The sequence below is a fragment of the Ranitomeya imitator genome, chromosome 1 (genome assembly GCF_032444005.1).
Source record: "Ranitomeya imitator isolate aRanImi1 chromosome 1, aRanImi1.pri, whole genome shotgun sequence".
Classification (NCBI taxonomy): domain Eukaryota; kingdom Metazoa; phylum Chordata; class Amphibia; order Anura; family Dendrobatidae; genus Ranitomeya; species Ranitomeya imitator.
In genome coordinates this window covers 1,199,127,266-1,199,137,219 of record NC_091282.1, presented here as the reverse complement: position 1 = coordinate 1,199,137,219, position 9,954 = coordinate 1,199,127,266, and the positions used below count along the sequence as shown (strand labels likewise).

The 9,954-nt window shown below is 45.5% G+C and overlaps 1 protein-coding gene across 4 annotated transcripts in view; it reads left to right on the top strand.

The window, feature by feature from the left end:
* Positions 1-9,040: 9,040 nt before the first annotated feature.
* FGFR3 (fibroblast growth factor receptor 3) overlaps positions 9,041-9,954 on the top strand; it is a 92,424-nt gene continuing 91,510 nt past the window's right edge. For all 4 annotated transcript variants that reach the window (XM_069744893.1, XM_069744892.1, XM_069744891.1 and 1 more), the window contains exon 1: positions 9,041-9,170. The gene's annotated coding sequence lies outside the window, so the exon portion shown is untranslated. The remainder of the gene's footprint in view (positions 9,171-9,954) is intronic.

Genomic DNA, 9,954 nt, shown 5'->3' with positions numbered 1-9,954 from the left:
GGAGGTGAGCTGTGACATCACCTATTGTCTATGGTGGATCCTGTGTTATCTACTGTATATAGAGGTGTTATCAGTCATTGTACAGGAGGAGGAGGTGAGCTGTGACATCACCTCTTGTGAATGGTGGATCCTGTGTTATCTACTGTATATAGAGGTGTTATCAGTCATTGTACAGGAGGAGGAGGTGAGCTGTGACATCACCTATTGTCTATGGTGGATCCTGTGTTATCTACTGTATATAGAAGTGTTATCAGTCATTGTACAGGAGGAGGAGGTGAGCTGTGACATCACCTATTGTGAATGGTGGATCCTGTGTTATCTACTGTATATAGAGGTGTTATCAGTCATTGTACAGGAGGAGGAGGTGAGCTGTGACATCACCTATTGTGTATGGTGGATCCTGTGTTATCTACTGTATATAAAGGTGTTATCAGTCATTGTACAGGAGGAGGAGGTGAGCTGTGGCATCACCTATTGTAGATGGTGGATCCTATGTTATCTACTGTGTATAGAGGTGTTATCAGTCATTGTACAGGAGGAGGAGGAGGTGACCTGTGACATCACCTATTGTGAATGGTGGATCCTGTGTTATCTATTGTATATAGAGGTGTTATCAGTCTTTATACAGGAGGAGGAGGTGAGCTGTGACATCACCTATTGTGAATGGTGGATCCTGTCTTATCTACTGTATATAGAGGTGTTATCAGTCATTGTACAGGAGGAGGAGGTGATCTGTGACATCCCCTATTGTGAATGGTGGATCCTGTGTTATCTACTGTACATAGAAGTGTTATCAGTCATTGTACAGGAGGAGGAGGTGAGCTGTGACATCACCTATTGTGAATGGTGGATCCTGTGTTATCTACTGTATATAGAGGTGTTATCAGTCATTGTACAGGAGGAGGAGGTGAGCTGTGACATCACCTATTGTGAATGGTGGATGCTGACTTATCTACTGTATAGAGGTGTTATCAGTCATTGTACAGGAGGAGGAGGTGAGCTGTGACATCATCTATTGTGAATGGTGGATCCTGTGTTATCTATTGTATATAGAGGTGTTATCAGTCATTGTACAGGAGGAGGAGGTGAGCTGTGACATCATCTATTGGGAATGGTGGATCCTGTGTTATCTACTGTATATAGAGGTGTTATCAGTCATTGTACAGGAGGAGGAGGTGAGCTGTGACATCATCTATTGTGAATGGTGGATGCTGTCTTATCTACTGTATATAGAGGTGTTATCAGTCATTGTACAGGAGGAGGAGGTGAGCTGTGACATCACCTATTGTGAATGGTGGATGCTGTCTTATCTACTGTATATAGAGGTGTTATCAGTCATTGTACAGGAGGAGGAGGTGAGCTGTGACATCATCTATTGTGAATGGTGGATCCTGTGTTATCTATTGTATATAGAGGTGTTATCAGTCATTGTACAGGAGGAGGAGGTGAGCTGTGACATCATCTATTGGGAATGGTGGATCCTGTGTTATATACTGTATATAGAGGTGTTATCAGTCATTGTACAGGAGGAGGAGGTGAGCTGTGACATCATCTATTGTGAATGGTGGATCCTCTGTTATCTACTGTATATAGAGGTGTTATCAGTCATTGTACAGGAGGAGGAGGTGAGCTGTGACATCACCTATTGTGAATGGTGGATCCTCTGTTATCTACTGTATATAGAGGTGTTAACAGTCTTTGTACAGGAGGAGGAGGTGAGCTGTGACATCACCTATTGTGAATGGTGGATTCTGTGCTATCTACTACAAAATGAGAATATACCCTGGAGTAAGTACATAAATAAATCATAATAGTACATGTTTATAACATAAAGCGTGAAGGCCATCCCACCGCGACAGGGTGTACCCCTTTCTGGGCTAGACATTTCAGCTTCATATTGGTCAGTTATTTAGGGCCTTGTAGCATTCTAGAACCTATAAGAAATATGTGTATTTGACCCCCATGTAATAATGACCCCCATCCTGTCTTCTTGCTGTAAAAATGTCCCCATTCTAGCCCGCTCCTGAATTGAAGTCCCCCGTTCTGAGCACATTCCTGAATTATTGTTCCCCATCCTGGGCCCCATACTGAATTATTGTCCCCCATCCTGGGCCCTTTCTTGGTATAAAGTCCTCTATCCTGGGTCACTTCTTGGTATAATGTCCTCTATTTTGGGCCCCTTTCTGGTATAATGTCCCCCATCCTTGGCCCTTTCCGGTAATAATATCCATCTCCTGATCGCTTCCTCCGTTAATGCTGAAATAGGCGTCGATGGGCCTTCTCCTGCGCGGGCCTGGTCGCGATCTCACCCTCAGATTTGTTATGCCCCTGTATCCAGCTGTCTGATATAATAAGGCCGGGAAGGAGGAGACGATGAGATCTCCTCTCTACTTCTGAGTCATTATTTGTAGGATTTAGTCACTTCTTACATGTTTAACTTTCCCTAATCCTTCATAGTGAACAGACCCCGCACTACCACTAATGCCTGAGGTTTATAGATGGCCGTCTGGAAGATTTCACTACAAAGCTTCACGTCGTGGTGACAAAATCATTGCTGCTGAGGGAACCATCACTCTGGTGTTCGTATGGAACGATGACGTCACCATTAACATATCAAAAGTCAGTGTTTTATGTAATGATTTACACAGAGGAACGTGAGGAAAAGTGACAACCGGGACTCCGTTCCTGAAATGCGCCTTTGACCCTTCCCTCAGTGATGGAGGGTCAATAATTGTACGCCCCCTGTCCTTTAGCAGTACTGCCGTGCGCAGGCACTGGGCCTCTCTGACCTTTCCTGGTGCCTGCGCACTGCAGTACTTTGCTCTTCCCACAACAGGACAGAGAAGTACGCCTGCGCAGGAGCGCGATATCGGGGAGGCTGTGAAGATGACGTACTGTAGGGACACGTCATCCACCTGAAGCAACAAGGCGGACCGCATCGCAAGAAGAAGGGAGGTGCCGGACTAAGACCAGCGACACCCATCGGACCGGACCGACCCCCAGGTGAGTATAATAAAAGTTATTTTTCTTCTATTACAGGTCGGGTCGGTTGCAGAAATACGGCATTATAGAATGCAGCATATAAAGCCTGAAAGGTGTTGGCCTTATCTCATATTGGTCAAATCTGGTTCTCTTTAAACTTTTTTTTCTATTATTTGACAGGAACTGAGACGCCATGCAAATTTTGTGGATTAAAGCGGTCTCAGGATCAAGAAACGAAATGATTGCTCAAAACACCTGAGATGTTATCAGGAAGATAGGAGCGCTCTGATCCTGTATGAGGGGCCTCACAGAACTGTGTACTGGCTAATGGATTTTCTATTGAGCCCATAATGAGCTTTTTATCTGTCCTCAAAATTATCACAGTTAGGCCTCCTTCACACGTCCTGGGGATTCCGGTACATGTCAGGTTTTTTTGCACAGCACGGATAAATGTGCGCCATGCACGTGCACACTGATGACACATGGATGACATCAGCGTGACACGTACCGGCTCCTGGGAACCAGCGGTACAGTATACGCTGATCCCAGGCGCCAGCTACTGAAGGCAGCTTTCATCATTGTCACCTGGTCTCCCTGAGCTCAGCATGACCAGGTGACAATGATGGGAGTTGTATTCAGCACCTGCTGTGTACAATATGTGTAAAATGAAGAATACAAATACAATTTTTAAAAATGGGCTCCTGCTTAATTTTCATAACCAGCAGAGAGAAAGCTCGCAGCTGGGGGCTGATTTTAGTAATCTGGGACAAGGGGCAATATCCCAAAATGTTCCCAGACTATTAATAACAGCTCATATGGAGGATTATGGGGAGTGCATTATACTATATGGAGGACTATGGTGAGTGCATTATACTATATGAAGGACTATGGAGGGTGCATTATACTATATGGAGGACTATGGTGAGTGCATTATACTATATGGAGGACTATGGGGAGTGCATTATACTAAATGGAGGACTATGGAGGGTGCATTATACTATATGGAGGGCTATGGTGAGTGCATTATACTATATAGAGGACTATGGTGAGTGCATTATACTATATGGAGGACTATGGAGGGTGCATTATACTATATGGAGGACTATGGTGAGTGCATTATACTATATGGAGGACTATGGAGGGTGCATTATACTATATGGAGGACTATGGTGAGTGCATTATACTATATGAAGGACTATGGAGGGTGCATTATACTATATGGAGGACTATGGGGAGTGCATTATACTAAATGGAGGACTATGGAGGGTGCATTATACTATATGGAGGGCTATGGTGAGTGCATTATACTATATGGAGAACTATGGAAGTGCATTATTATTATTTATTATCATAGCACCATTTATTCCATGGCTCTTTACACGTGAAAAGGGGTATACATAATAAAAATGAGTACCATAATCTTAAACAATAAAAGTCATGACTGTTACAGGAGGACTATGGAGATGCATTATACTATATGGAGAACTATGGGGGGTGCATTATACTGTATGGAGGACCATGGGGGTGCATTATACTTTATGGAGGTGTATTATCCTGTATGGAGGAATATGGGGGGTGCATTATACTGTATGGAGGACCATGGGGGTGCATTATACTTTATGGAGGTGCATTATCCTGTATGGAGGAATATGGGGGGTGCATTATACTGTATGGAGGACTATGGGGGTGCATTATACTGTTTGGAGGAATATGGGGGTGCATTATACTATATGGAGGACTATGGGGTGCCGAATCAGGGCCGCCATCAGGGTATGACGGCCGTGACTGGCGTATGGGGGCCCGGTGGGCAGAGGGGGCCCGCATCGGGCCCCGTCTCATCTGCTCACCGGGCCCTTAGCGCCGACGCTGCAGCTGTTTAAAGCTATTGACGTGCGGGCGCGAGCCCGCACGTCAATAGGTAACAGCCGCCAGCCAATCTGAGGCTGGCAGCTGACGTCAGCCGCAGCGTGCGTGCATGTCGCCGGCGTCTGACGTCATTGCATGGAGACTTTGCCCGCCGCAGGAGCACGGCCAGGTAAGAAGAACTTCTTTTTTTTTTTTTTTCTTGAGAGCGGCAATCCAGGGGGCCCAGGGAAGAAAGCTGGACACAGGGGCAAAACGCTGGACACAGGGGCAAAACGCTGGACACAGAGGCAAAAAGCTGGACAGAGATGGGGCAGAGTGCTGGACAGAGATGGGGCAGAGTGCTGGACAGAGATGGGGCAGAGTGCTAGACAGAGATGGGGCAGAGTGCTGGACAGAGATGGGGCAGAGTGCTGGACAGAGATGGGGCAGAGTGCTGGACAGAGATGGGGCAGAGTGATGGACAGAGATGGGGCAGAGTGATGGACAGAGATGGGGCAGGATTGGAAACAGATGGGGCAGAGTGCTGGACACAGATGGGACAGGATTGGAAACAGATGGGGCAGGATTGGAAACAGATGGGGCAGAATGGGGACAGATGGGGCAGGATTGGAAACAGATGGGGCATGGGGAAGGATTGGAAACAGATGGGGCAGGATTGGAAACAGATGGGGCAGGATTGGAAACAGATGGGGCAGGATTGGAAACAGATGGGGCAGAGTGCTGGACACAGATGGGGCAGGATTGGAAACAGATGAGGCAGAATAGAGACAGATGGGGCAGGATTGGAGACAGATGGGGCAGGATGGATACGATGGAGACAGATGGGGCAGGATGGGGAGATCATATGGGGCAGAATGGATACTCATGAGGGCAGGATGGGAGAACATATGGCTGGAGCCTGGAATGAGACACACGGGGGCTAGGATGGCGAATATTACCATAGGGGCTAATTAAGGGATATTATTATTGCAGTGATGCATTTATTTTATTTTTTGAGTATACTGTTTTAAATGGGGGGGCGGTCCTGTTACTGTGTAGAGTGATACTATGTTGCCTTCTTCATGTGGTGTAATGTAGAGGCTGGGAAAATTAAATAATGTGCTCTACAAGCGGAACTCGAGATAACTGTGTTATTTCCTGCAGAGACGAGTCCTGGCTGGATGAAGTGATGGCGGTCTGTGCTGGATGAAAGATGAAGGACTTCACCTAGAGACGTCACTGGTGAGTCAGTGTTACCTATACACTGACACTATACACTGTATACTATATACAGAGGTCCTGTGTACAATGTCACCAGTGATCACTGTATTACCTATACATTATATACAGAGCTCCTGTGTATAATGTCACCGGTGATCACTGTATTACCTGTACACAGACACTGCTTACTAATTACAGATCTCCTGTGTATAATGGCACTGATGGTGATAGTATTGTGGGGGTTTTTTATTACTGATCAGTATTGTAGTATTCAGTCATTGGTGGTAATATGCGGTCTGGTCATGGTGTAGCGGTATTTGTTCCTTGTATTTTATATTATTCGATCACTGTGGTGGTAATATGTCATCTGGTCATAGTGCTGTGGTATTTGTTCCTTGTATGCAGTATTATAGGTCATTTTAAAAATTGAAAAATAAATAAAAATATACCTAAATTGTATTGCATATTTTAACAAATATTTAGTAGGTTACAGCAGGGCAGGGCCCGGCCAAAAGTGTCTACCGTGTTATGGTGGCGGCTTAAAAAATCTTTTGGCCAAAACAAAAGCTGCAGCTATATCTGTGATCTGGTGATGGGAACTGTCAATGTGTGATAGGTGAGAAGTGGAGATTTTCCAAGAGAGAGCGGTGGGACTGTGGACAGTTCGTGGGGTGGAGCCTGGAGGCGGGGCTGGGGTGGAGCCACTATATTGTTTGTATGACTAGTGGGGGTCATTATACTGCATGGAGGGCTGTGTGGGAGCCACTATATTGTTTGTATGACTAGTGGGGGTCATTATACTGCATGGAGGGCTGTGTGGGAGCCACTATATTGTTTGTATGACTAGTGGGGGTCATTATACTGCATGGAGGGCTGTGTGGGAGTTATTATATTGTTTGTATGACTAGTGGGGGTCATTATACTGCATGGAGGGCTGTGTGGGAGCCACTATATTGTTTGTATGACTAGTGGGGGTCATTATACTGCATGGAGGGCTGTGTGGGAGCCACTATATTGTTTGTATGACTAGTGGGGGTCATTATACTGCATGGAGGGCTGTGTGGGAGTTATATTGTTTGTATGACTAGTGGGGGTCATTATACTGCATGGAGGGCTGTGTGGGAGCCACTATATTGTTTGTATGACTAGTGGGGGTCATTATACTGCATGGAGGGCTGTGTGGGAGTTATTATATTGTTTGTATGACTAGTGGGGGTCATTATACTGCATGGAGGGCTGTGTGGGAGCCACTATATTGTTTGTATGACTAGTGGGGGTCATTATACTGCATGGAGGGCTGTGTGGGAGTTATTATATTGTTTGTATGACTAGTGGGGGTCATTATACTGCATGGAGGGCTGTGTGGGAGCCACTATATTGTTTGTATGACTAGTGGGGGTCATTATACTGCATGGAGGGCTGTGTGGGAGTTATTATATTGTTTGTATGACTAGTGGGGGTCATTATACTGCATGGAGGGCTGTGTGGGAGCCACTATATTGTTTGTATGACTAGTGGGGGTCATTATACTGCATGGAGGGCTGTGTGGGAGCCACTATATTGTTTGTATGACTAGTGGGGGTCATTATACTGCATGGAGGGCTGTGTGGGAGCCACTATATTGTTTGTATGACTAGTGGGGGTCATTATACTGTATGGAGGGCTGTGTGGGAGCCACTATATTGTTTGTATGACTAGTGGGGGTCATTATACTGTATGGAGGGCTGTGTGGGAGCCACTATATTGTTTGTATGACTAGTGGGGGTCATTATACTGTATGGAGGGCTGTGTGGGAGCCACTATATTGTTTGTATGACTAGTGGGGGTCATTATACTGTATGGAGGGCTGTGTGGGAGCCACTATATTGTTTGTATGACTAGTGGGAGTCATTATACTGCATGGAGGGCTGTGTGGAGATCACAGTACTGTGTGGGTACAGTAGGGTCATCACACTGTGCGCGTGGAGGAATTCCCTCTGGAGGTGTCATACAGTGTTTGTGGGGCTCTGTAATCGGGCTGATTCCCGGTGATAACGACTCGCTGCTCATATTCTGCTAAACGTTCGGTCTTTGAAGCTTCTTTTAAACGTTTTTTAAAAGGCGCTGAAAATTTATAAGAAGCAGCGTGTGAATCCTCCAGGAAACAAGTCTGTGGGAAGACTAAGAAGGCGGCCAATAAACACCAAGACTTTTGTTTTTTTTTGGAATTTTTTTTTATCGTTTTCACTGCAAAAAGAAAAAAGAAAAATCTGGAAAGACGCCCAAAATAAAGCTGATATAAAAAAACCACAGCAAAATAAATGCTTCAATGTTACAAAACTCCACAGGAAAGGAGCAAAACCTGCAGCGCCAACTGGATCCAAGTAGAAAATCGTTCTATTCTCTAACGTTTCTCCATTTTTTATACGTCCGTGTGAACGCTCCCCAATATGTTTACTTTTTTATCCCTAATTATTCCAGGGTTTTTTTATGGATTCACTTGTTGTTGTTACGTTTATATTATTATTTTTTTTCTAAAAACACCAATCTATTCTAGAGGTCATTAAAGAAAAAATAAATCTGTAAAAAAAAAAAAAAAAAAAAGTATGAAGTGTGTGAATAATTTTTTCAATTAAGAAAAAAAACTCAGAAGTTGTTACTGAGGCTGTCAGAAAACTACAACTCCCAGCATGCACTTGGGCAGCTTTATTTCCTATAATCTGCATAACATTCTTTTATTTTGCAATTAAAACATTTTTTTATTCAATTTTTTTTTTCGGAGCTCGGTCATCTGCACACGAGTCGCAGGCAAGGAAGGGGTTAAAGAAGGGGAGAAGGGAGGGAGGGGGGCACACACGACTCCCACCGCGTTCTGCAGTGACGTCACCCCTCAGAGGGGGCGTGTCTGATAGCAGGTCTGAGGGGGGGCGTGTTCTGTCGCGGACGGAGGCGTGGTTGTGCGGTGTAGCCACGCCCAGCACGTTGGAGCTCGCTGTCAGGGGGTTGGAGGAGCGGAGTGGCCGGCACTTTGCTGGTGGACGGCGGGAGGACAGGAGCTGGGCACCCGGAGCGCAGGAGCTGGGCACCCGGAGCGCAGGAGCTGGGCACCCGGAGCTGAGCTCCCCCGGGCTCTGGAGCTACAGGTAAGCTGCTGGACCCCACTGTGGACTGTGCTGCGACCCCCGGGGACCCGACAACGATGGACATTTTGGAGTTGCGATGAAGTTTTTTATCAGCCTGGATGTGTAACCAAAAAGGGGGCGCAGAGGCTGTGGGGGTCTCAGAAGGTTGGGGGTCCATGCACTGGCCAGAAAAGGCTGCCAGAGCTCACATGGCAGCAGACCCTGGCGGCTCTGGGGGGCTCCTGTGTAAGGAAGACCCCACTGCAGGAGATCCATGCACAAACTGTCACCTGCTGCCTGGAAGAAAGTGCGACCTGTGCCGAGGGGGCTGCAACCTCATGGCTCCCTCCATAGCAAAAAATAGTTATTAATATTATTTATTTTATATATATATATATATATATATATATATATATATATATATATATATATATATATATATATATATATATATATAGTAAAAAAAAAAAAAAAAATGCACAAACCCTGCCAGCCTAATGCCGCTGCTATAATGCAATTTATCACGCTGGGAGTTGTAGTTTTCCAGCTACAATATTAGGGAGAAGGTCCAGCAATTCCCCAACAATTGCATGTCCATAAACCTTTCCACCTCTTACTGTTACCTGTAAGTCGTGCAGGTGAATCTCTAAGGGGAAGAGGAAATCGCATGGGACCTCGGACTGAAAAATCCATCAGGAGTAGATCACATTGTGATCCCTTATGACGTTCTGTAGATCTGTCAATGTCTCCTCACAATCTTCATGTAGTCCTCTGCTCTGTGTCTCCTCACAATCTTCATGTAGTC